The sequence below is a fragment of the Canis lupus genome, chromosome 30 (genome assembly GCF_048164855.1).
Source record: "Canis lupus baileyi chromosome 30, mCanLup2.hap1, whole genome shotgun sequence".
Lineage (NCBI taxonomy): Eukaryota > Metazoa > Chordata > Mammalia > Carnivora > Canidae > Canis > Canis lupus.
Window position 1 is genome coordinate 3,259,849 of NC_132867.1, and position 27,695 is coordinate 3,287,543.

Consider the following 27,695-nt stretch of genomic DNA (forward strand, 5'->3'; position numbering starts at 1 on the left):
CACGCCAAACAGCTCCAATCTCAGGGAGCACCAGTGCGCCACCTGCTGGAGGCCAGAGGCATTGAAGACCACCCCACCCCTGACCCCGCAGGTGCATCTCCCAGGCAGATGTGCACCTGACAATCAGCACCATGGGCCATTCCCAGACCCCACACAGACCTTTTGCTGCCACCAAGTTGTGAGACCCAAGAGGCTGCAGAGCTTCAGCGCTTCCTGGAAAGTAGGGTCTAGCTTCCTTTGTATTTTGTGCTTTATTTTCATTTATTTTCTTTGATTCTATTTTATTAATTGCCTTATTTTATTTTTTATGTATGTACCTTATATATTTCTTATTTTTACTTTCATGGAACATTAATTGTGTTTGTTATTTTGGGATTTAGAATCTTTTTACAAGGAGGCCAAAATAATCTAGTGGTTTTTTGGGGGGAGGGCAGTTGTTATTGTTTTTCTTGGTTTTTCTTTTTCTTCCTACTTTCTTTTCTTGAAAATATAATGAGATCGAGAAATTCACCTCCATAAAATAACATGAGGCAGTATTCACAGCCAGGAAGTCCATCAAAACAAATATATGATGTCTAACTACAGTTTAAAACAATGATTATAAAGATAGCAGCTGGGCTGGAAAAAGAGCACAGAAGAAAACTAGAGAATCCCTTACTGTAGAAATAAAAGAACTAAAATTTAGTCAGGCCAATGTTAAAAATGGTATAACTGAGATGCAGTCCCAAGTGGAAGCCTAAAAACAAAGAAAGTTATGGACCACAGAGGCAGATTTAGGGAACTCAGCCACTTATTAAAACAATAACATTCATATCATAGGAGACTCAGAAGATGAAGGGAGAGAAAAGGTGGGCCTTACTCATCCAATAGAAACGACAAATACCCACCATTGCTTCAATGTGGATGTAACTGGAAGGTATTATGCTGAGTGAAGTAAGTCAATCAGAGAAGGACAAATATTGTATGTTCTCATTCACTTGGGGAATATAAATAATAGTGAAAAGGAATATAGGGGAAGGGAGAAGAAATGTGTGGGAAATATCAGAAAGGGAGACAGAACATAAAGACTCCTAACTCTAGGAAACTAACTAGGGGTGATGGAAGGGGAGGAGGTCAGGGATCTGTATGAATGGGTGACGGGCACTGAGGGGGGCACTTGACGGGATGAGCACTGAGTGTTATTCTGTATGTTGTCAAATTGAACACCAATAAAAAGTGAATATATTATTTAAAAAAAAAAGAAAGAGGGAAAGAAAGAAATAGTGGCACCTTGGTGGCTCAGTCAGTTAAGCTTCTGCCTTAAGTCAGATCATGATCCAGGTCCCAAGGAAGCCTCCCTGTTTAGCAGGGAACCTGCTTTTCCCTCTCCCTCTGCCCCTCTCACTCATGGTTTTTCTCTCCTCTCTCTCTTAAATAAATAAATAACATCTTTGAAAAAGAAACTAAAAAAAAACAAAGCCACAAGAAGAGAAATCTCCCATGTAGAAGAATTTCAAACAATTTGTGCAGACATTCCACCCTCAAGTTGATGAGCATAGCTTCCCACTCTTACGTGTGGAATACACATAGTAACTTCCTTCTACAAAATATATTATGAAAAACTTAAAATAATAATGATAATATAATAATAATAATAATGAGAAGAAGAAGAAGAAGAAGAAGAAGAAGAAGAAGAAGAAGAAGAAGAAGAAGAAGAAGGAGAAGAGGAAGAATCACTTAACTACGGAGAAAGATGACAAACACTACCTCAGCAAGATGATCAGATCGATACCAAGACTGATAAATCATGTTGATAGTATCTATCCTTTATATGATATAATGAAAATGGCAGTATATCTCTGTATATAATCCACAAAAACAGTTCAATCATGAGATAAACGACAGACATGTCTCAACTGAGGGAAATTTTCAAAATACTCTACTTCTCAAAGTATTCCAGTGCAACAACAAGGAAAGGCTGAAATACTGTCACAATCCAGAGGAGCCTAAGAAAACAGGAGGACAAATGGAATGTGATATGAGGGATGGTAACTTAGCAAAAACTAAGGAAATCTGAATAAAGTATGGTCCTTGGTTAATGCGAATATTTTAATATTCATTCATTAGCTAATATTTGTACCATACTGATATAAGATATCAATAATTGGAGAAAATTAGTGCAAGTGCATGTGAATGCTCTGTACTATCTTCTCAATTTCCCTATAAATCTTTCTTTTTTTCCTAATAAATAAGATTTATTTTGAAAATTGACTTAAATGAAAAAAAAAAAACAAAAAAAGAAAATTGACTTAAATGAATCAGGCTCCAAGTGTGAAGACATTTTAAGAATAGTTAAATTAACTTTTGCCTTATTCTTAAAGACTTCCTTCGATGGGAAGAAAGTAATAATTTTATATCAGAAGGAAAGAAAAACACTTATGAACACGTATAATGTCTCCTCAACCTGAAAAGCAGGAACGGATAATAAATAGCAAAAATCAGATAAAAAATACTTCTATTATAATAGACACCATATTGCAAGGGCATTTAAAATTAGGAGTGCATAACATTTATTTCCTTGACATTTGTCTTCCAAAGAGTTCAAAGTGTTTCAGTGTCAGTTGAAACAGGAGAAGAATCTCAGGGAAGAATCCTTCACATAATAATAGGACCACTGGTAATAATATATCTCAGTTCTTTCAAATCCATAAAGATGCAATTCCTGAGGAGTGACTGAGCTGTGAAGAAAGAGATGAGAAACCCTCATCCCTCTGAATTACTTGAGTCAGAATATTTTAACCATAGTACTACGGATAGTAGTAAATTACCCTTATTAACAGGAAATACATCTCAGATTGGAATCTGAGCAATCAGAAGGGCAGAGAAAAAACACTTTGAATCGCTCTTCATCTTATAAAGAGAAAGGACAGCTTTTTTATGTACGAAGTCAGTTGTCAAGATAGCCTTAGGGAGTAAGAGTCTGCAGCATCGAATCCCGCTGCACAGCTGGGACGCCCGCGCCCCAGGTCTTCCTGATCCCAAATCCCTGGGCCTGTCCCCCACACATGCTGCCAGGCTGAGGTCATTAGCAATTGCTCTCTTAGGAGCTCCGGGGAAGGGGGAAGGAGCTAGATAGGATGGGAAGGGACACAAGGAGGCCAAAAAAATGAAGGCCTTTCCACTTTAAGTTCAGCGTTCGAACCCGTCCAGCCATCCCAGGCCCCCGTGAAGAAGAGATGAAATTTACATTACTTCAGTTACAGGAAAAAAACAAAAGTTTACAGCTTAATGCCCTCAAAGCCCCACAATAGAATAAGAACAGAGCCCATGCCAAGGGCTGGAAGCGCCTATTAGAATGAGAACAGAGCTCAATGCCCTTGAAGGCCGAGACAAGCCCTTAAAAGCAAAACACCACCTTGGGGTCCAAGTCCCTGCTCTGCTGTGTCGGGTGTACTTGGACGCAAGCTCGAGTTTGGAAATCAACCCTTGTGTGTTTGCATCAGTGTCAGCTCCATAGTGGTTTCTCGGATTCACAATCTTGGGCACAACACCCCCATATCCCCTCCCACCTGGGCTGAACCACTATTTCCTCCCATCCAGGCTGACAGTCACCTCCCCACCCACAACAGCTGGGCACAGGCACTCACACAGGTGTCACGGGCACGGTGGACACTTTCGCCATGCCTGGCCTCCCAGGGGAAGGAAAGAGGTTTCGGCAGGACACACTCCCATGGTGGACCCAGGGCTCCCTGCCCAGCACAGCAGCTGGTGACAGGTCGGGGTCTGTGTCCCTGACGCCTGCTCCTCCTCCCCGGGTTTCCCACAGGAAATGAAGGAGGAGGCCCTGGTCTCCTCCAGGGACATCACGCAGGTAGACTTGGACGTCAACAGGATGTTCGGCAGCCACACCATATTTTGGGATGGCTAGGGGGTCGGGTGAGGCTGCTGGGCCAGGGGTCTTCGGGACACCAAGGGAGGCCCGGGGCCTTCTGGGTAGGGAAAACGGGGCTACTGAGGCCGGGGGAGCAATAGCAGCCAACAACACACTGCTCCATGGTAGGATGCTGGGGCTGACACCCGTGCCCACACTCCCGGTGCCTCGGGAATGAGGAGGCCACTAGGATGGGGCCTCCAGGGGTAGCCATGGGAGCTGAAGACCAAAGAGGAGAGGGATGGCTCCCTGAGAAGCAGGGGATGGGTTGGGGGACGAGGGGGGCAGGAACCGGACCTGGGGGCCAGGCTGCATAGCCACGGCTGGAGCAGGACCACATCGATCCCATGAGGGTCGGACGGGTCAGAGTGACACCCACTCTCGGTGCTTTATATTATTCTAAATTTTATGCATTTAATTTGAGACAATTTGCAATTTGAAAGCATATATAGTAAAATGACCCCCAGATAATGCCCCCGGTCCAGCCAGGGCCCTGCACTGACCACACGGATCCCCAGGGGCAGGTGTCACTACAAACCCCAGACTAGTCGCCTTTAACTGTAGATGTCTCCTTAGCATCATAGAGGAAGGAGATTTCCTGTGTCCGCAGGCCCCCCACAACATCCCCCACATTCCCCACTCTCACACCATCCTCCTACATCATCATCCCCAATGGTATCCCACCTACACATCCCCTCACACCCACACAGTCCCACACAATCCGCACTCACACTATACCCCAACACCATCACCCCTACACAATCCCCCACACTCCACCACCATCATACCCCTGCCCCCACACCATCCACCACCACACCATTGGCCCCCAGCAATGACCCGATGCAGGTCCCCCCTGTGGGACAAGCTCAGCCTCCCCGGGGTTCTCTGGATACCCTAATCCCATCAGAAGCCCGGGTGTCCCATAGAGTACTCAGGGGTTGCATGGAGGAGGGAAGACAGGAAGCCCCCGACAGGGTGGGTGCAGTTGAGTGGTACAGAGGACCCACTGTGCCCTGACTCCGCCCACTGTCCCTCATTTAGGGCGGCAAACACTGTACAGGACACCAGCCCCTAACCCATGGGGATCTGGGCTGGCCTGGCCCTGGGCTCTGTGAGGGCTGGGGTGATTTGAGCCCCCACCACAGGCCCAACACAAAGACTAATGGGATCCAGCCCACACGGCCATGGCTAGCCCTGGATTCTGGCCCCGGGCTAAGCCAGCCCTCTCACAGCTGGATGGTGGGCCCCACCCGCACCCACACCAGGAGGCTGGTTCCTACAGGTGCTGGGGCCCCAGGGAGCCTGAGGCCAGGGTCCAGCTGCCCTGTGGAGACCCAACACAGAAGCCCATGAGCTGCAGGTCCAGGTCAGCTCTGCTGTCCTCAGAACCGTCTCTCAGACTGAAACCTCAGGACACACGCCCCCACCCAGAGTCCACACATGCTTCCAGGTGGGGGACTCCGGCATCCATCCCCAACCCATGTCATTCTTGCCCTTCCCTAAAGGACAGAAAGGTCTCCATCCCCAGGGGAAGGCCTGCACGCTCGGCTCTGAGCCCATTTACTGTAGAAAGTCAATAAAGTCTTGTGGTGTGAAAATGCACAGCCAGCCCGCTTCTGTGTCTCCCAGAACACTGTTCACGGGGCATGGAGAGACCCCCAGAGAGGAGGAGGGGGTACCACATAGGCCACACCAGCCCCTGCAGGGCCTCGCCAGGAACACCCAGCTGACGTCCTCACGTGCCTTCCACGGGTGGCCTGATGCCGGTGTCAGGACCCAACAGACTTTACTGGGACTCAGGCTGTGCCCCACGGGCCAGGAGGGCCTGGGACAGAGTTACACCAGGAAGCCTCAGGTCACCAGGGTCTATGCAAAGCGACCCAGAGGTCTGTGCTCCCTCTTTCCAGGAGTCCGTGGCTGGCCGGGTACGGGGCACTTCCTCCCCTCCCCGCATCCCTGTGCCTGTGTGCCTGGGGCAGAGAGGGCCTGCCGGGCAGTCAGCATGGTCCTAGAAGGGATGTTAGGACAGTAGGCCTTTGAGTTGTGACCAAGATTGTGAATCCAAGAAACCACTGAGGAGCCAACACCGATGCAAACTCCCAAGGGTTCCTTACAATCTGGAGCTTGTGTCCTAGTGCACCCGACACAGCAGAGCAGGGATTTGGACCCTGAGACTAAGAGGTGTAGTAGTTTTATAGGGGCCATTGGCCCATGGGATACACAGAAAGTTGCACAGTCGTGTCGGTCCACATGCAGGTGGCCGATTGAATTACACCTTACCCTATAGGATCCACTTGACCTGGCCTATTTCTTTGGTCAGAATCGGCGTGCAGTTTTGGCGGGCACAAAGCAGGGTTACATTGTTATGAGCCGATTTACGATTACGGTGTGCCCAGCGGCTTGACTGGGTTGGGGCAACGCCTTAAGACATAAGCAGGTCATGTGGGGGTCATAGGGGAGGTGGCGGTTGTAGCACAAAATTGAATCAGTCCTGCTCTGCTTGTCCAGGGGTAGGGGATTTTTGATAAATTTCCTGGGCCCCACACTTGAAGATCATGTACCTGGGCCACCCTCACCAGGTAGACTCACTGTGCACACCTTGTGGTGCTGGATCTCTCACACCAGTGTGTAGAGGGCACCCTCCTCACCCTAGTAAGTAGGGGCTGGGTGAGCATGGGGCTTGTCCTGAAGGCCAGGCAGCACAGAGGACCGAGGAACACCATCCCCATCACCACCCCTACTCCCACACACAGGCTGCCCCATGGCTCCCCGTAATGGGCACCCGGCACCTCTGGAGATCCCCCCAGGGTGGCCCCGAGGTCCGGCTCCCTGCTGGAGAGGCATCGGGGAGAAGAGAAGCAGGCGGCGCTTGGGGAGACCCACTGCCGGACATGGGATTGTGACCGAGCCAGACCTTCCACCTCAGCTGACCCTCTGGCTGAAATTCACCTCAGGAGCGAGCCCTGGGTCAGCCAGGAGAGCCCAGCTAGCCACCCAGCATCAGCACCAGAAATGATGTTGTACCAACCGTTTCGGCATTTTGGTGACCCAGCCGGAAGATCTGATAGCTGCATGTGATAGCTTCATGTGATAGACACACACACACCCCACAACCAAAAAAGTCAGAATCCCCCCAATGTTGTCAAACAGCAGCTGGATGGTTACATACACGATGCCGTGGTCCCCAATAGGATACCTGGAAGATGCTATAAACCATGACTGCAGAGGTGCTGGAGGCATGGAGATGTGCCTGCTGTGTTCCAAAAAAGAGCGCAGAGGGGCAGGAAGCATCCTACAGAGGGGGGGGCCCTCCTAGGAAAGGACACCAGGTCCCTGTGAAGGCCATGGATGGTGAAATCATTCCTCTTCTATTTCAGCTTCTGCTTTTCCTACTAAATGCCATTTTCCACAATCATAATAGCAAAAATTTATTTTATGTTTTTATATTTCTTTTTATTGGAGTCCAATTTGTATGAATTCTTGCTTCAGCAAGGGTGTCATTCAGGATAGAAAGAGAGGGAAAGATTTTCCCAGACAGGCAAAGTATAAAGGAGTTCATGACCACTAAATCAGTCCAGTAAGGAATTTTCAGAGGGACCATTCTAGTGGGGGAAAAAAAGAGACCAAAAGCAACAAAGACTAGAAAGGACCAGAGAATGTCACCAGAAACACCAACTCTATCGGTAACACAAAGGCACAAAGTTCATATTTTGAATAAGCACTCTGAATGCTGATACTAAATGCTCCAATCAAAAGATATAGGGTATCAGAGTGCCTTAAAAAACAGGATCCGGGATGCCTGGGTGGCTCAGGGTTTGAGCCTCTGCCTTTGAATCAGGATGTGATCCTAGAGTCTGGGATCGAGTCCATATTGGGCTCCTGGTGGGAAGCCTGCTTCTCTCTTGGCCTAATTTTCTGCCTCTCTCTCTCTCTCTCTCTCTCTCTCTCATGCTCTCAAAAATAAAATCGTTATTAAAAAAACAAGGTCCATAGGTATGCTGCCTACTAGATGCTCATCTTAGACCTATAGACACCAGCTGATTGAAAGTCAGGGGATGGAAAATCATCTATCACGCTAATGGTTTTGAAAAGAAAGCTGGAGGACCAATGCTTATATTAGAAAAACTAGATTTGAAACCAAACCCTGGGGGACACATGGTGGCTCAGTGGTTGAGCATCTGCCTTCAGCTCAGGGTGTGTTCCTGGGATCCCAGGATCGAGTCCCACATCGGCATCCCTTTGGGGAGCCTTTCTCTACCTCTGCCTATGTTCCTGCCTCTGCTTCTCTGTGTATCTCTCATTAATAAATAAATTATATATTCAATCTCAAAAAAGAAAGAACAAATACTGTAAGAAGTGATGAAGAATGGCATTATTTCATAGTTAAAAAGACTCTCTATCAGGATCAAACAACTAAATATTTATGCTGCCAACATGGGAGTACCTAAATATGGAAAACAATTACCAACAAACGTACAGGAACACACTGATAATAATACAATGACAGGGGATTTTAACACCCACCCACTTATGGCAATGGACCGATTGTCTATGCAGGAAATCAACAGGGGAACAATAGCCTTGACACGCTGGACCACAGGGACCCAACAGATATAGTCTGAACATTTCTTCCTAAAGCAGAATACACATTCCTTTCAAGTTCACATGGGACTTTCTCCAGAAAAGATCATATCATGGGCCACAAATCAGCCCTCAACAGGTACAACAGGTACAAGAAGGATGATATCACCCCTTGTACATTTTTGGACCACGACGCTATGAAACTCGAAGTCGACAGTAAGAAAAAAAATTGGACAGACCAATAATACGTGGAGATTATGAACATCCTACTAGAGAATGAATGGAGCAACCAGGAAATTAAAGAGGAAATTTAAAACAAATGAAAATGAAAATATGTTTCTCCAAACCTCTGGGATGTAGCAAAGGCAGTCCTAAGAGGGAAGTACATAGCAATACAGGCCTCACGAAACAAGAAGTCTCCAATACACAACCTAACCCTAAACCTAAAGGAGCTGGTAAAGGAATAGGAAACAAAGCCTAAATACTACAGAAGAAGGGAAAAAATAAAGATGAGAGCAGAAATAAACAATGCAGAAAAAACAAAACAGTAGAATGGAATAACGAAACTAAGAGCTGGTTCTTCAAAATAATTAATAAAATGGATCAAGCCCTAGCCAGCCTTATCAACGAGAAAAGAGAAAACCTAAATAAATAAAATCACAAATGAGAGAAGAGAGATCACAATCAACATCAGAAAAATAAGACGATTATAAGGGAATACTATGAAAGATTATACACTAACAAACTGGAGACCTGGAAGAAATGGACAAATCCCTAGAAATGTGCAAACGAGCAAAACTGAAATAGGAAGAAATAGAAAATATGAACAGACCCATAACTAGCAAAGAAATTGAATCAGTGAGGCACCTGGGTGCCTCAGTGGTTGAGCATCTGCTTTGGCTCAGGTCATGTTCCCGGGGTCCTGGGGGATCACATCCTACATCAGGCTCCCTGCATGAAGCCTCATTTTCCCTCTGCCTATAACTCTGCCTCTCTGTGTCTCTCATGAATACATAAATAAAGGTGCAGCCACTGTGGAAAACAGTCTGGAGTGTCCTCGAGAAATTAAAAATAGTGGATCCCTGGGTGGCGCAGTGGTTTGGTGCCTGCCTTTGGTCCAGGGCGTGATCCCTGAGACCCGGGATCGAATCCCACGTCGGGTTCCCAGTGCATGTAGCCTGCTTCTTTCTCTCCCTGTGTCTCTGCCTCTGTCTCTGTGACTATCATAAAAAAAAATAAAAAAAGACGTTAAAAATAGAGCTACCCTACGATTCCAAAATTGCACAGCTAGGTATTTACCCCGAGGATACAAAAGTAGTTTAGTAGATTTTAAGAGGAACATGCAGCCCAGTGTTGGTAGCAGCGTTATCAACAACAGCGAAACTGTGTATAGAGCAAAAATGTCCATCGACAGATGAATAGGCAGAGACGATGTGTTAAATATACACACTGCAACATCACTGGGTCATCAGAAGGGATGAAATGAAGTCATTTACAATGACGTGGGAGAAGTGGAAGGGACTTATGCTAAATGAACTCAGTCAGAGAATACAGATACCAAATACCATACAATTGCATTCACATGTGAATTTTAAGAAACCAAACAAACTGGCAAAGGGGCAAAGGGTGGGATGAGAGATGCAAAGCAAGAAACACACTCTTAACCACAGAGAATAAACTAATAAATACCAGAGGAAGGTGGGGGGTGGGAAATCAGGGGATGGGGATTGTGGAGGTCACTTCTGACCAGTACCAGGCGTTGTATTCAAGGGTTGAATCACTATGTGGTAAACCTGAAACTATATCATACTGTGTTTACAAAGAGGAATTCAAGTAAAACTTTAAAATAATAATTGGTAGTATAGAGGATACATGTGCACACAAGAGATAAAATCAGAAAGGCAACTGAAAATCCAAATAAAGAGTATTTAGAGCCACAAATCCCCTCCTTAGCTCAGCTCACGAGAATCCTGCATGCCTATTCTCACCCCAGAGAAGACTGGATTTTGATTCTGTGGGGAGGCCACTGACTTGGTGGAGTCAGGCTATCTTTGAACCCAAAACCTAAATAGAGTGCATCAAACTAAACTGCCCAAGATGCTAGGAGTTCCAGTGCAGGCACATGCCAAGACACAAACTCTAACCATACACAGACATAACCCTTACCCTACACTTAAGCCTAATGTTAACCTAACCCTTAAACAAGAACTATCACTAATCAAAAACCAAACACAAACCCCAAGACCAAAACACATTCACTGAACCTACCTGCCAAGCCACACCCTAACTCCTAAACCTATTCTGAGGTTTCCTTAACCCTGACCCTTACCTTAAATCTAATCATAACCCTAACCTCTAACCCTAACCTTAACTTAATGTACTCAAATCCTATTCCTAACCTTAATTTGTACCTTAACCCTAACCCTCTAATACTAACCCTATCTCATACCCCAAACTGTACACTACCCCTACCCTAAAACTAATCCCTAACCCACTGCCTAACCCTATCTCTTACCCTTTTCCAAAACTGTACCCTAACCCTACCCTGACCTGACCTGACCCATCCCTAACCCCTAACCAAACACTAACCCTAACACTAGCACTAAACCCTATCCTAAGCCTAACCCTCGCCCTAATCCTAAACCTAGGCCTAACTTTAACTCTAACCCTTAACGCTAACCCCTAACCCTAACTCACACCCTAACCCCTAACCCTAACTGCAAACCTAATCACAACCCTAACACTAACCATAATCCTAACCCCAACTCCTAACATCCTGCCCTAATCCCTAAGCCTAAACCCTAACTGTAACTCTAAATCCTGTCCCTAACACTAACCCTAACCCCTTTCCCTAATCCCTAACCCCCAGCCTAACTCCTAACCATTGACCCTTACCCTTATCCCTCACGCTATCCTCTAATCTGTAACCATAAGCATAATCACTAAACCCTAACATCTAACCTAACTTAACCACCACCTACCTCCCCTCCCCTGACCCTACCATTCATTCTACCCATTCACTTACCCTGTGGTTCTGAGTAGTCCCTTCTGATGTGGACGTGGCCCACAATGGCACCTCCAGAGTCCTCCAGGGGGTCCTGAGGAAGCCAGAATCCTGTGAGTGTGGATGTGGCCCCACGTGTTCCTGAGTCATAGTCAGCGGGTCCTGAGGACGCCGGGTCTCCTGTCACTGTGGACTATGCCTCACATCCTCTGGAAGCCTCACAGCAGGTCCTCAGGAGGCCGAGGGCTCCTGTCAGCCTGGACATGGCCCCATGGCCCCCAGAAAACTCACTGCGGGTCCTGAGGGGGCTGTGGGCTCCTGTCAGCATAGACGCAGCCCCATATGTCCTGAAGCCAAAGTGCTGATCCTAAAGAGGATGGAGACTCCTGTCAGTTTGGATTCAGCACCCACATTTTTCTTACACCTCACCACAGGCCCTGACAAGGCTGGGGTCTTCTGTCTGCATGGAAGCATCCCCATATTTCCTGAAGTCTACACCGGGGGTCCTGAGGACGTCAGCGTCCTGTTGTGTGGGCGTGGCCCCAAGTCCTCCCATAGCCTCACTGCGGATTCTGAGGAGGCCAGGGGTCCTGACACCATGGATGCGGCCCCCACCTTCCAGAAGACTCAAATTATGTCCTGAGTGGCCCGGGAGCTCCTGCCAGAGTGGACGCGGCACCACAGCTTCCTGAAGCCTCCCTGCAGCTCCTGAAGCGGCCCAGGTGTTCCTGTCAGGGTGGATGCGGGCCCACATCTATCCTGGGAATCTGAGCAATCAGATGGGCAGAGAAAAAACACTTTGACTTGCTCTTCGTCTTATAAAGAGAAAGGACAGATTTTCTATGTACAAAGTCAGTTGTCAAGATAGCCTTAGGGAATAAGAGTTGCAGCATCAAATCCCGCTGCACAGCTGGGACGACCGAGCCCCAGGTCTTCCTGATCCCAAATCCCTGGGCCTGTCCCCCAACACAGGCTGCCAGGCTGAGGTCATTAGCAATTGCTCTCTTAGGAGCTCCAGGGAAGGGGGAAGAAGGTAGATAGGATGGGAAGGGACACAAGGAGGCCGAGAAAATGAAGGCCTTTCCACTTTAAGTTCAGCGTTTGACATGTCCAGCCATCCAAGGCCCCTGTGAAGAAGAGCTGAAATTTACATTACTTCAGTTACAGGAAAATAACAAAAGTTTACAGCTTAATACCCTGGAAAGCCCCACAATAGAATAAAAACTGAGCCCGGGCCAAGTGCAGGAAGCCCCTATTAGAATGAGAATAGATCTCAATGCCTTTGAAGGCCCCATATCAAAATGTAAACAGAACTTGAGGGGGATCCCTGGGTGGCGCAGCGGTTTGGCGCCTGCCTTTGGCCCAGGGCGCGATCCTGGAGACCCAGGATTGAATCCCACGTCGGGATCCCGGTGCATGGAGTCTGCTTCTCCCTCTGCTTGTGTCTCTGCCTCTCTCTCTCTCTCTCTGTGACTATCATAAAAAAAATAAAATCTTTAAACAAAAAAAAAAAAGAAGTTTAAAAAAAAAAAAAGAACTTGAGGAATTGCTCCAGCCCTTCGGGAGTACCCCGAGACCAACCCTTAAAACTAAGCTAAAACCCACCTCAGGGTCCAAGTCCCTGCTCTGCTCTGTCGGGTATACTTGGACAGAAGCTCAAGCTTGTAAATAAACTCTCATGTGTTTGCCTTGGAGTCAGCTTCTCAGTGGTTTCCGGATTAGCAATCTTGGGCACAACAGTCTGAGATAAAAAGAGAAAACCAAAAGAAGCTCGGACACAGGTAGAGTGAACGCTGGGTTCTGAGAGAAGCCGCGGAGACCTGGGGGCTTGGCCGCTCTTCTGTGGAGGCCCCAGCAGACTGGGGTGGGGGATGCTCTGCCCCAGAGCCAGAGGACCCAGAGACCCCACCTACATCCCGCCTATCATGGCCAGGTCTCATGAACAGGGCAGCACAGCCCGCTGAGCCCAGAGGCGCTGACGCCCACCCCGCCTCTGACCCCCGCAGGTGCATCTCCCAGGCAGATGTGCACCTGACAATCAGCACCATGGCCCATCCCCAGACCCCACACAGAGCATTCGCTGCCACCAAGTTGTTGGACCACAGTGGCTGCAGAGCTTAAGCTCTGCCTGGAAAGTAGGGTCTAGATTCCTTTGTACTTTGTGCTCTTTTTTCATTTATTTTCTTTGATTCTTTTTTATTAATTGCCTTATTTTAATTTCTATGTATGTACCTTATATATTTCTTATTTTTACTTTCATAGTACTTTAATTGTGATTCTTTTTTTAATTTTTTTCAATTTATTTATGATAGTCACAGAGAGAAAGAGAGAGAGAGAGAGAGAGAGAGGCAGAGACACAGGCAGAGGAAGAAGCAGGCTCCATGCACTGGGACCCCGACGTGGGATTTGATCCAGAGTCTACAGGATCATGCCCTGGAACAAAGGCAGGCACTAAACCGCTGCGTCACCCAGGGATCACTTTAATTGTTTGTATTTTGGGATTTAGAATCTTTTAACAAGCAGGCCAAAATAATCTGGGTTTTATTTTGTTTTGTTTTGTTTTTTGGGAGGGAGGGCAGTTGTTATTGTTTTTCTTGTTTTTCCTTTTTCTTCCTTCTTTCTTTTCTGGAAAATATAATGAGATGGAGAAAATCACCTCCATAAAATAACATGAGGTCTACTCACAGCCAGGAAGTTCATCAATACACATATATGATATCTAACTACAGTTTAAAACAATGATTATAAAGACAACAGCTGGGCTAGAAAAAGAGCACAGAAGAAAACTAGAGAAACCTTTACTATAGAAATAAAAGAACTAAAATCTAGTCAGGCCAATGTTAAAAATGGTATAACTGAGATGCAGTCCCAAGTGGAAGCCTTCAAAACAAGAATGGTTATAGACCACAGAGACAGACGTAGGGAAGTCATCCACTTATTAAAACAATAACATTCATATCATAGGAGACTCAGAAGATGAAGAGAGAGAAAAGGTGGTCCTTGCTCAGACATTAGAAACAACAAATACCCACCATTTGCTTCAAAGTGGATGGAACTCGAAGGTATTATGCTGAGTGAAGTAAGTCAATCGGAGAAGGACAAACATTGTATGTTCTCATTCATTTGGGGAATATAGATAATAGTGAAGGGAATATAAGGGAAGTGAGAAGAAATGTGTGGGAAATATCAGAAAGGGAGACAGAATATAAAGACTCCTAACTCTGGGAAATGAACTAGGGGTGATGGAAGGGGAGGAGGGTGGGGGTGGGGGTGAATGGGTGACATGTACTGACGGGCTGAGCACTGGTTGTTATTCTGTATGTGGGCAAATTGAATACCAATAAAAAGTAAATTTATTATTAAAAAAAGGAAAAAGAAAGAAAAAGTGGCATCTGGGTGGCTCAGTCACATAAGCTATTGTCTTAGGCTCAGATCATGATCCAATTCCCAAGGCAGGCTCCCTGTTTGCAGGGAACCTGCTTCTCCCTCTCCATCTGCCCCTCTCGCTCTTGGTTTTTCTCTCCTCTCTCTTTCAAATAAATAAATGACATCTTTACAAAGAAACAAACAAACAAACCCAGAAGGAAGAGAAATCTCCCATGTAGAAGAATTTCAAAGAAGTTGTACAGACATTCCACCCTCAAGTTGATTAGCATAGCCTCCCACTCATATGTATGGAATACACATAGTACCTTCCTTCTACAAAATAGAATATGAAAATGTGTATATAAAAATGATAATATAATAATAATCATAATCATAATAATCACTTTACAACGGAGAAAGCTGACAAACACTACCTCAGCAAGATGATCAGACTGATACCAAGACTGATAAATTATGTTGATAATATCTATCCTTTATATGATATAATGAAAATGGCAGTATATCTCTTTATATAATCCACAAAAAGAGTTTAATCATGAGATAACAGACATTTCCCAACTGAGGTAAATTTTACAAAATACTCTACTTCTCAAAGTGTTCCATTTCAACGACAACAAGGAAAGGCAGAAAGACTGTCACAATCTAGAGGAGCCTAAGAAAACTTGAGTACAAACGGAATGTGATATGAGGGATGGTAACTTAGCAAAAACTAAGGAAATCTGAATAAAGTATGGTCTTTGATTAATGAGAATATTTTAATATTGACTAAAGGCTAATATTTGTACCTTCCTAATATTCCACCAACATCATATCCCTACCCCACACCATCCACCCCCACACCATCGGTCCCCAGCAAGGACCCAGTGCAGCTGCCCCCTGTGGGACATGCTCAACCTCCCCGGGGTTCTCTGGATACCCTCCTCCCATCAGAAGCCCTATTGTCCCATAGAGAACCCAGAGGTTGCAGGGAGGAGGGAAGGCAGAGATCCCCGAAAGGCTGGGTGTAGGTGAGTGGTGCAGAGGATACATTGGGCCCTGCCTCCGCCCACTGTCTGTCCTGGAGGGAGGCACACCCTGCACAGGACACAGGACACCAGCCCTTAACCCAGAGGGACCTGGGCTGACCTGGCTCTGTGCTCTGTGGGGACTAGTTTGAATTGAGCCCCTCCCAGGCCCAACACAAAGACTAATGGGATCCAGGCCCCCATGGTCCTGGCCAGCCCTGGATTCTGGCCCCAGGCTGAGCGAGCCCTCTCACAGGTGGATGTGGCCTCCTGGGCCCTGGGCGTGCCCCACAGATCCAGGTCGCTAACCTAGGGTAGACTGGGGGATCCCGGGACACCCCAGGGTAGGGAGAGGATGGATAGGCCGCTTGGCCCCACCCAACCCCACACCAGGAGGCAGGCTCTTCCAGGTATTGGGGCCCCAGAGGGTCCAAGGCAGGGGTCCAGCTGCCCTGCGGGGCCCCAGTACAGGAGCCCATGAGCTGCAGGTCCAGGTCATCTCTGCTGTCCTCAGAACAGTCACTCAGGCTGAAATCTCAGGACACACGCCCCCACCCGGAGTCCACACATGTTCCCACAATGTGGACTCTAGCACCCGCCTCTCCACACCGTGTGATTATTGCCCTCCCCTAAAGGACAGAAAGGTCTCCCTCCCCAGGAGAAGGTACACATTAGGCTCTGAGCCCCTTTGCTGTAAAAAGTCAATAAAGTGTTGTGCAAAAATGCACAGCCAGCCCGTTTCTGTGTCTCCCAGAACTCTGTGCATGGGGCGTGAAGAGACACCCAGAGAGGAGGAGGGGGCACCATCCAGGCCCCAAACAGCCCCTGCAGGGTCGCCACCAGGTACACAGAGCTGACGTCCCCACGTGCCTTCCAGGGGCAGCCAGACGCCAGGGTCAGGACCCCACAGACTTTACTTGGACTCAGGCTGTGTCCCCCGGGCCAGGTGGGGCTGGGACAGAGAGAAAGCCAGGGAGCTTCAGGTCACCAGGGTCTGTGCACAGCGACCTGGGAGGTCTGTGCTCCCTCTGTCCTGAGGGCCAAGGATGGCCGAGTTCCGGGGCACTTCCTCCCATCCCCGCATCCCCGTGCCTGTGTGCCTGGGGCACAAAGGGTCTGTGGGGCGGTCAGCGTGGCCCTGGAAGGGATGTCAGGACACCAGGCCCTGGTGTTGTGCCCAAGATTGTATATCAGGGAAACCACCAAGAAGCCCACACCGATGGAAACTCCCGAGGGTTTCTTTACAAGCTGGAGCTTGGGTGTAATTTCACCAACACAGCGGAGCAGGGACGTGGATCCTGAGACTAAGAGGCATAGCAGCTTTACAGGGGCCAGTGGCCCATGGGATATGCAGAAAGTTGCACAGTCATGATGGTCCACACGCAGGTGGCCAATTGAATTAGACCTTACCAAATAGTATCCACTTGAGCTGGCCTATTACTTTGGTCAGAATCGTCGCACAGTTTTGGGGGGCAAAAAGCAGGGTTACATTGTTATGAGCCAATTTCTGATTAGGGTGTGCCTAGCGGCCTGACTAGGGTGGGGCAGCGCCTTAAGCAATAAGCAGCTCATGTGGGGGTCATAGGGAAGGAGGTGGGTGTAGCACAAAATGGAATCAGTCCTGCTCTGCTTGTCCAGGGGTAGGGGATTTTTGTTAACTTTCCTGGGTCCCACACTTGCAGCTCACGAACCTGGGCCACCCTCACCAGGTGGACTCAGCCTGCACACCTTGTGGTGCTGGATCTCTCACACCAGCGTGTGGAGGGCACCCTCCTCGCCCTAGTGAGTAGGGGCTGGGTGAGCATGGGGCTCGCCAGAAGCCCAGGCAGCACAGGGGACCGAGAACCCCAGTCCAGACCCCAACTCGACTCCCACACACAGGCAGCAACAGGGCTCCCCGCCATGGTCAGCCAGCTCCTCAGGATCCCCCCCCCAGGGCGGCGCTGAGGTCTGGCTCCCTGCTGGAGAGGCATCTGGGAGAAGAGAAACAGCAGGCGCTCAGCGGGACCCCCAGAGGACATGGGAATTTGGCTGAGTTGGACCTTCCAGCTCAGCTGACTCTCCAGTGGAAAGTCACTGCAGGAGCGAGCCCCGAGTCGGCAAGGAGAGCCCAGCTATCTGCCCAGCGCCAGCACCAGAAATGATGTTGTGCCAACCATTTCGGTATTTGGGTGACCCAGCCAGAGGATCATAGCTGCATGTGATATCTGAATGTGATAGACACACACACAACCCAAAACCAACAAAAGTCGGAATCCCCCAATGTTGTCAAACAGCAGCCGGATAGTTACATACACGATGCTGTGGTCCCCAATAGGATACATGGTAGACGCTATAAACCATGACTACAGAGGTACTGGATGCATGGAGATGTGCCTGCTGGGTTTCAAAAAGGAGCACAGAGAGGCAGGAAGCATCCTACGGAGGGGGTGTCCCTTCTAGGAAAGGACACCAGGTCCCTGTGTAGGCTACAGATGGTGAAATCTATCCTCCTCTCTTTCAGCTTCTGGTTTTCCTCCTCTTTTGTTCTTCCCAATTCTAGTTTAGCCTCCACCCTGCATCCAAGACAATGACCAAAGAGGCTTCGTTATGACATCGCATCCTAAAAGGAGGCCGAGCTCTGGCTACCGGGTTCAGAAATGGTCATTGCCTAGGTGTATGCTGATCCCCCGAACTTGTGGCTTCACGGCTCTTCTCTCCCTGCAGAACGAGGGGAACCACAGGTCTTACAATGAAAGACACCCACTTTCACTGGGGCAGTACTATCCCTTGTGGAGGATGTCATCTGGGCCAAGTAGGACAAGAGGGGCAATCAAGAATAGTTCGCAGGTGAGACATAAGCAAACACTTACCTTTGATGTCATGCTTTATTTGTTCATCCATTTATTATTTGTTAAATATTTTCGTTTCATGTCCTCTCTATACCCAACATGGAGTTCAAACTCACAACCCTGAGATCAAGATCCCCCAACCAGGCCAGCCAGGCACCCCACTGCCATGTTTCATAACTCTTTGCTTCCTTGCCTATCTCTGCATCCAACTGGAACATTAAGTCCTGGACGGGAAGCTTTAGTTACCTCCGAATCCTAGAACGTTCTCACTGTATCTCAATCCTAGATTGACATTTACCATTGAATAGCACTTTAAATAAATAGTAAAATAACTACTACAGTAAAGGAAATTATCAACTTTTCATGTGTGTGGGCCCTGCTCCCTGGGCTCCCAGGGAAGCTATGGTTTCTTTCACATTGACCAGGTCCAAATGACTCCACCACACCACAAAGCGTGGGCTCAGTTTCTGCCCTGACACATGCAAGACCCCTGCATCAATTAACATGTATCAATCAATCAAAGAGAGCCTGACTGGCTTGGTGTTGTTCGTAAGAACATGGGACTCTTGTTCTTGGGGTATCAAGTTCTAGCCCCATGTTTGCTGTAGAGATTACAGAAAAATAAAATCTTAAAAACAATCAATCAGTTGATCTTGGGGAGACACAGCCCCAGATCCCACAAGGGCAGAGAGCCAACTGAAGGGTCTACGCACAATATTATAAGCAGCAGTGCACAAAATCTGAACTTTCAGAAGTCTCCTAGAGTGGGGGACACACCAGCCTTAGGGTGTTCAGGTGCAGAAGTAGGGGGCAATCCCTGGAGAAACAGGGCGGGCTCAGGATCCCAAGGGTCCCAAGGACAGTGGCGCCAACTGTTCCCAGGCACAGGAGCAGGAACCCGGCTGAGAGCAGCAGGACTCGGGCCAGCTGTCTGCCCTGTGTGGCCATAAGCTGCAAACCCCTGTGCAGTCACAGGGCCCCGTTCCTGGGACAGACCAGCAAAGGCCAGGAGTGCGAGGACACCCTCCCAGGCAGGAAGAGCACAGGGCTCCACCAGGGCAGCCCCTAAAATTTGGAGTTTTAAAATTCAGTCACTTGTCTGTGGGGAGGCTGAGAAAATTGAGGCCGTTCCACTTTAAGTTCACTGTTAGCACAAGTACTGCCATCCAAGGACCCTGTGAATAAGAGCTAAAATTTACATTTCTTCAGTTACAGGAAAAAAAGAAAAAAACACGTTACACCCTAAGGTCCCAGAAAGCCCCATATTAGAATGAGAACAAAGCTCAATACCCTTGAAAGCCTCATATTAAAATGTAAACAGAACTTTAGGAATTGCTCCAGTCCTTCTGGAGGTCCCTGACACCAGCCCTTAAAACTAAGCTAAAACCCACCTCGGGGTCCAAGTCCTTGCTCCACTATGTGGGGTATACTTGGACCCAAGCTCCAGTTTGTAAATCAACTCTCCTGTGTTTGCATTGGTGTCGGCTCCTTAGTTGTTTCTCCAATTCAGAATCTTGGGCACAAGATCCCCATGTCCCCTCCCCACCTGGGCTGATCCCCTGTCCCCTCCAACCCAGGCTGACCCTCAGTCACCTCCCGCCGACAGCAGCTTTGCACAAGCCCTCACAGAGGTCCCACGGCCACGGTCGGCACCCTGGCTGTCCCCGGCCTCCCAGGTGAAGAAAGGAGTTTTCGGTAGGACACATTCCTATGGTGGTCCCAGGGCTCCCTGCCCAGGATGGCAGACAGGGACAGGCCGTGGTCTGTGTCCCTGATGCCAGCTCCTCCTCCCCGGTTTTCCTGCAGGAAATGAAGGAGGAGGCCTCGTCTCCTCCAGGGACATCATGCAGATAGACCTGGACATCAACAGGACGTTCGGCAGCCAAATCATGTTTTGGGATTGCTAGGGGGTGGGGTGTGGCTGCTGAGTCACGGCACTTCAGGGCCCCAGGGGAGTCCCAGAGGCTTCTGGGTAGGGAACACAGGGCTTAAGAGGCCGGGGGAAGCAACAATAGCCAGCAACACACCACTGTATGGTAGGGTGCTGGGGATGACCACCGTGCCCCAAAACCCGGGGCTTGGGGATGAGGAGGTCACTACGTTGGCGCCTCTAGGGGTTTCCATGGGAGCTGAACCCCAAGGGGGTGAGGGACAGCCCCTTGAAAAGCAGGGGGCTGCAGTGGGGCCCGTGGAGGGCAGTAACCGTACCTGGGGGCCAGGCGGCATGGCAGTGGCTGGAGCAGGACACACATTCATTCGATGAGGGTCGGAACGGTCAGGGAGACACCCACACTTGGTGTTTTATATATATCTAAATTCTATGCATTTAATTTGAGACAATTTGCAATTGGTAAAATACATAGTATGATGAACCCCAGATAATGCCCCCGGTCCAGCCAGCGCCCTTCACTGACCACACAGGGCCCCAGGGGCAGGTGTCACAGCAAACCCCAGACTGAGGTCGCCTTTATCTGTAGACATATCCGTGTGCATCTGAGAGAATGTGGATGCCCTGTGTCGGCAGGCCCCCCACGCCATCCCCCCTCATTCCCCACCCCCACACCATCCCCCTTCATCATCATCCCCAATGGCATCTCACCTATACCATCCCCCTCACAACCACACAGCCCCACACAATCCCCACCCACACCACACCCCCACCATCCTCCCTACACTATACCCCACATCCACCACCATCATGCCCCTGCCCCCACAACATCCACCCCCACACCATCTGCCCCCAGCAAGGACCCAGTACAGCTGCCCCTTGTGGGACATACTCAGCCTCACCAGGGATCTCTGGACACCCTGCTCCCATCAGAAGACCGGGTTTCCCATAGAGTACCCAGGGGTGGCATGAAGGAGGGAAGGCAGGGAGCCCTGACAGGGTGGGTGCAGGTGAGTGGTGCAGAGGACCCACTGTGCCCTGCCTCCACCCACTGTCGCTCCTGGAGGGCGGCACACCCCGCATCGGACACCAGCCCCTAACCCAGAGGGACATGGGCTGGCCTGGCCCCGGACTCTGTGGGGGCTGCGGGGATTTGAGCCCCCCCAGACCCAACACAAAGACTAACGGGATCCAGCCCCCTAATGGCCCTAGCCAGCCCTGGATTCTGGCCCCAGGCTGAGAGAGTCCTCCCACAGCTGGATGTGGCCTATTGGGCCCTGGGCGTGCCCAACACGTGCCTAGGTCGCTGAACTAGGGCAGGCCTGGGGATTCGGGGACACCCCAGGTTGGGGAGAGGAGGGGTAGGCGGTGGGCCCAACCCACACTAACACCAGGAGACAGGCTGCACCAGGTTCTGGGGCCCCAGGGGGCACAAGTCCGGGGTCCAGCTGCCCTGTGGGGACCCAGCACAGGAGCCCATGACCTGCAAGTCCAGGTCAGCTCTGCTGTCCTAAGAACCGTCTCTCAGGCTGAAACCTCAGGACACGTCCCCACCCGGAGACAAAACATGTTCCGAGGTGGGGGACTCCAGCACCAGACCCCACCCCACATGTGATTCTTGCCCTCCCCTAAAGGACAGAATGGTCTCCCTCCCCAGGGAAAGGCGCGCACCCTTGGCTCTGAGCCCATTTGGTGTAGAAAGTCAACAGAGTGTTGTGGTGCGAAAATGCACAGCCAGCCCCTTTCTGTGTCTCCCAGAACTCTGTGCAGAGGGTGAGGAGAGACCCCGAGAGAGGAGGAGGGGGTACATCCATGCCCCAAACAGCCCCTGCAGTGGCGCTGCCAGGCACACCCAGCTGACATCCCCACGTGCATTCCAGGGGCAGCCAGATGCCAGAGTCAGGCCCCACAGACTTTACTGGGACTCAGCCTGTGCCCCGCAGGCCAGGAGGGGCTGGGACAGAGTGACAGCCAGGGAGCCTCAGGTCACCAGGGTCTGTGGAAAGTGACCTGGGAGGTCTGTGCTCCCTCTGTCCAGGGGGCCGGGGCTGGCCGGGTTCCAGGGCACTTCCTCCCTCCCCGAACCCCTGTGCCTGTGTGCCTGGGGCACAGAGGGCCTGCGGGGCGGTAGCGTGGCCCTGGAAGGGATGTCAGGACAACAGGGCCTTGTGTTGTGCCCAAGATGGCGAATCCGAGAAACCACCAAGGAGCCCACACCGATGCAAACTCCCGAGGTTTTCTTTACAAGCTGGAGCTTGGGTCCAAGTGCACCCGACACAGAGGAGTAGGGACTTGGACACCGAGACTAAGAGGCTTAGCAGCTTTATAGGAGCCAGTGGCCCATGGGAATGCTGAAAGATGCGTAGTCATGTTGGTCCTCACACAGGTGGCCGATTGAATTACACTTTACCCTATAGTATCGACTTGAACTGGCCTATTACTCTAGTCAGAATTGGCACGCAGTTTTATGGGGCACAAAACAGGGTTACATTGTTATGAGCCATTTTCGAATTAGGGTGTGCCCAGCGGCTTGAGTCGGGTGGGGCAGCACCTTAAGCTATAAGCAAGTCATGTGGGGTCATAAGGGAGATGACAGGTGGAGCACAAAATGGAATCAGTCCTGCTCTGCTTGTCCAGGGGTAAGGGATTTTTGTTAAATATCCTGGGTCCCACACTGCAGCTCATGCACGTGGGCCACCCTCACAAGGTGTACTCGGCGTGCACACCTTGTGGTGCTAGATCTCTCACACCAGGGTGTGGAGGGAACCCTCCTCGCCCTAGTGAGTAGTGGCTGGGTGAGTATGGGGCTCATCCTGAAGGCCAAGCAGCACAGGGGACCGAGGAACCCCAGCCCAGTCCCCACCCAGACTCCCAAACACAGGCAGCCCCAGGGCTCCCCTCCATGGGCAGGGCGGCCCCAAGGTCTGGCTCCCTGATGGAGAGGCATCAGGGAGAAGATAAGCAGCCAGCGCATGGGAGGACCCACTGCCGCACATGGGAATATGGCCAAGCCAGACCTTCCAACTCAGCTGACCCTCCAGCGGAAAGTCACTGCACGAGGGAGCCCTGGGTCTGCCAGGAGAGCCTAGCTACCCGCCTAGCACCACCACCAGAAATGATGTTGTGCCAACCATTTCAGCATTTGGGTGACCCACCCAGAGGATCAGATAGCTGCACGTGATAGCTACATTAGATAGACACACACACACACACACCCCAAAACCAACAAAAGTCGGAATCCCCCCCAATGTTGTCTAACAGGAGCCAGATGGTTACATACACGACGCTGTTGTCCCCAGTAGGATACATGGAAGATGCAATAAACCATGACTGCAGAGGTGCTAGAGATACAGAGATGTGCTTGCTGGTTTCCAACAAGGAGCACAGAGGTGCAGGAAGAATCCTACGGAAGGGAGGCCCCTTCATGGAAAGGACACCATGTCCCTGTGATGGCTACGGATGGTGAAATCTGTCCTCCTCTCTCTTAGCTTCTGGTTTTCCTCCTAAATGCCATTTTCCTCAATCATAAGACCAAAAATTTATTTTATGTTTTTAAATTCCTTTTTATTGGAGTCCAATTTGTATGAATTCTTGCTTCAGCAAGGGTGTCATTCAGGAGAGAAGGAGAGAGAAAGATTTTCTGGACAGTCAGCATATCAAGGATTTCATGTCCACTTACCCAGTCCAGTAAGGGATTAAGAGGGACTCTTCTAGTGGGGGACAAAAAGAGACCAAAAGCAATAAAGACTAGAAAGGACCAGGGAACGTCACCAGAAACACCAACTCTTCTGGTAACACAAAGGAACAAAGTTCATATCTGTGAATAATCACTCTGAATGCTGATAGACTAAATGTTCTAATCAAAAGATATAGGGTATCAGAGTGGCTTAAAACACAGGATCCGGGATACCTGGGTGGTTCAGGGGTTGAGCATCTGCCTTTGACTCAGGCTGTGATCCTGGAGTCTGGGATTGTGTCCCATATTGGGCTCCTGGTGGGGAGTCTTCTTCTCTCTCTCCCTAATTTTCGGCCTCTCTCTCTCTCTCTCTGATAAATAAAATCGTTATTAAAAAAACAAGATCCATCTGTATGCTGTATGTATTGTATGCTGCCTACAAGATGCTCACCTTAGACCTATAGACACCAGCAGATTGATAGTCAGGGGAGGGAAAATCATCTACCACGCTAATGGATATCAAAAGAAAGCTGGAGGACCCATACTTACATCAGACAAACGAGATTTGAAATGAAACCGTGGGGGACACCTGGTGGCTCAGTGGTTGAGCATCTGCCGTCGGCTCAGCGTGTGATCCTGGGATCCCAGGATCGAGTCCCACATCACCCTCCCTTTGGGGAGCCTGCCTCTCCCTCTGCCTATGTTTCTGCCTCTGCTTCTCTGTGTATCTCTCAAAAATAAATAAATAATATATTTAAATCTCAAAAAGAAACAACAAATATTGTAAGAAGAGATGAAGAAGAACATTATTTCATAATTAAAAAGACTATCAAGATCAAACAACTATTTATGCTGCCAACATGAGTACCTAAATATAGAAACCGATTAACAACAAACGTATAGGAAATCACTGATAATAATACACTGACAGAGGATTCCAACACCCACTTATGGCAACGGACAGATCGTCTATGCAGACAATCAACAAGGGAACAATAGCCTTGACACACTAGACCACAGGGACTCAACAGATATAGTTAGAATATTAGATCCAAAAGGAGAATAAACATTCTGTTCAATTGCATATGGGACATTCTCCAGAACAGATCATATCAGGGCCCACAAATCAGCCCTCAACAGGTACAACAGGTACAAGAATGTTGATTTCACCGCCTGTACATTTTCAGACCAAGGCGCTATGAAACTGGAAGTCGACAGTAAGAAAAAAATTGGACAGACCAAAAGAACTTGGAGTTTATGATCATCCTACTAGAGAATGAATGGAGCAACCAGAAAATTAAAGAGGTAATTTAAAACAAATGAAAATGAAAACATGTTTCTCCAAACCTCTGGGATGTAGCAAAGGCAGTCCTAAGAGGGAAGTACATAGCAATACAGGCCTACCTCAAGAAACAAGAAGTCTCCAATACACATCGTAACCCTACACCTGAAGGAGCTGAAAAAGGAATAGCAAACAAAGACTAAAGCCTACAAAAGAAGGGAATAAATTAAGATCAGAGCAGAAATAAACAATACAGAAACAAAAAACAGTAGAATGGAATAACAGAACTAAGAGCTGGTTCTTCAAAATAAGTAATAAAATGGATCAAGCCCTAGCCAGCCTTATCAACGAGAAAAGAGAAAAGACCTAAATAAATAAAATCACAAATGAGAGAAGAGAGATCACAATCAACACCAGAAAAATAAGACAATTATAAGGGAATACCATGAAAGATTATACGCTAACAAACTGGGAGACCTGGAAGAAATGAACAAATCCCTAGAAATGTGCAAATGAGCAAAACTGAAATAGGAAGAAATAAAAAATGTGAACAGACCCATAACTAGCAAAGGAATTGAATCAGCAAGGCACCTGGGTGCCTCAGTGGTTGAGCATGTGTTTGGCTCACGTCATGATCCCGGGGTTCTAGGGGTTCAAGTCCCACACCAGGCTCCCCGCATGGAGCCTCATTTTCCCTCTGCCTATACCTCTGCATCTTTGTGTCTCTCATGAATACATAAATAAAATATTTAAAAAAGAAAAAAAGATAAAAAGTTGAGAAAGGACCCAAATTAAATCAGATGAGAAAAGAGAAATAAAAACCAACACTAGAGAAATACAAACGATTATAAGAGAATATGATGAAAAACTATATGCCAGCAACCTAGAACCTGAAAGAAATAGATCAATTCCTAGAAATATATAACATAGCAAAAATTAAAAATGAAGAAATAAGAAATTTGAACAGACAGATAACCAGCAAAGAAATTGAATCAGCAATCAGGGTTCTCCCAACAGGAGACGCTTAGATCAATAGAACAGAATGGAAGGCCAAAACAAGATACACACATGTATCTATGACCCATAAAGGATAACAAGGCAGGAAGGAATATCCAATGGCAGAAAGACAGACTCTTCAATAAACCCTAACCCTGACCCCAGGATAAGAATAAATGGTGTTGGGAAAACCAGGCAGCCACATGCAGAAGAATGAAACTGGACCACATTCTTACACCATATATAAAAAATAAATTCAAAATGGATGAAAGACCTAAATGTGAGACCTGAAACCAATCAAAGAAGAAAAGATAGGCAGCAACGTCTTTGACATTGGCCACTGATTTTTCTTTCTAGATATGCCACTGAAGTGAGGGAACAAAAGCAAAAATGCTATTGGGACTTCATCAAATTGAAAAAGCTTCCACAAAGTGAAGGAAACAACCAAAGCTAAAAGGCAACATACAAAATGAAAGGAGATATTGGTAAACAACACATCCAATAAAGAGTTAGTATGCAAAACACATAAAGGAAATATAAATCTCAAGATCCTAAAAACAAATTATGCAACTAGAGATGGGCAGAAAAATGAATGGACTTTGTCTCTGACAAGACAGCCAGATGGCCACCAGACTCACGGAAAGACACAAAGCGTCACTCATCATCAGGGAAATGCAAACCAAAACCACAATGATATGTCACCTGAGAGCCGTCATAATGGCTAAAATTAACAACACAAGAAACAACAGGTGTTGGTGAGGCTTTGGAGAAAGGGTAGCCTCCTTACATTCCTGGTGGGCATGCGAACAGATTTAGCCACTGTGGAAAACAGTGTGGAGGGTCCTTGAGAAGTTAAAAAAATTGGATCCCTGGGTGGTGCAGTGGTTTGGTACCTGTCTTTGGCCCAGGTTGCGATCCTGGAGACCCGAGATCGAATCCCACTTTGGGCTCCAGGGCATGGAGCCTGCTTCTCCCTCTGCCTGTGTCTCTGCCTCTCTCTCTGTGACTATCATAAAAAAAATTTAAAAAAAGAAGTTAAAAATAGAGCTACCCTACGATTCCAAAATTTCACAGCTAGGTATTTACCCCGAGGATAGAGAAGTACTTTAGTAGATTTGAGGAAGGACACACAGCCC

The 27,695-nt window shown here is 48.4% G+C and overlaps 1 protein-coding gene across 26 annotated transcripts in view; it reads right to left on the reverse strand.

The window, feature by feature from the left end:
- Nucleotides 1-27,695, reverse strand: part of LOC140621427 (uncharacterized) — a 165,098-nt gene that overhangs the window by 135,597 nt on the left and 1,806 nt on the right. For 16 of the 26 annotated variants that reach the window (XR_012021104.1, XR_012021103.1, XR_012021111.1 and 13 more), the window contains exons 2-3: nucleotides 12,111-12,262; nucleotides 11,517-11,862 (exon numbers count right to left, since the gene is read on the reverse strand). The exons of 2 other annotated variants lie outside the window; for them this stretch is intronic. The gene's annotated coding sequence lies outside the window, so the exon portion shown is untranslated. Of the gene's footprint in view, nucleotides 1-3,626; nucleotides 3,799-11,516; nucleotides 11,863-12,110; nucleotides 12,263-13,100; nucleotides 13,237-27,695 lie in introns of those variants that run through there. 8 more of the 26 variants (XM_072806455.1, XM_072806456.1, XR_012021100.1 and 5 more) reach the window with 7 other exon arrangements.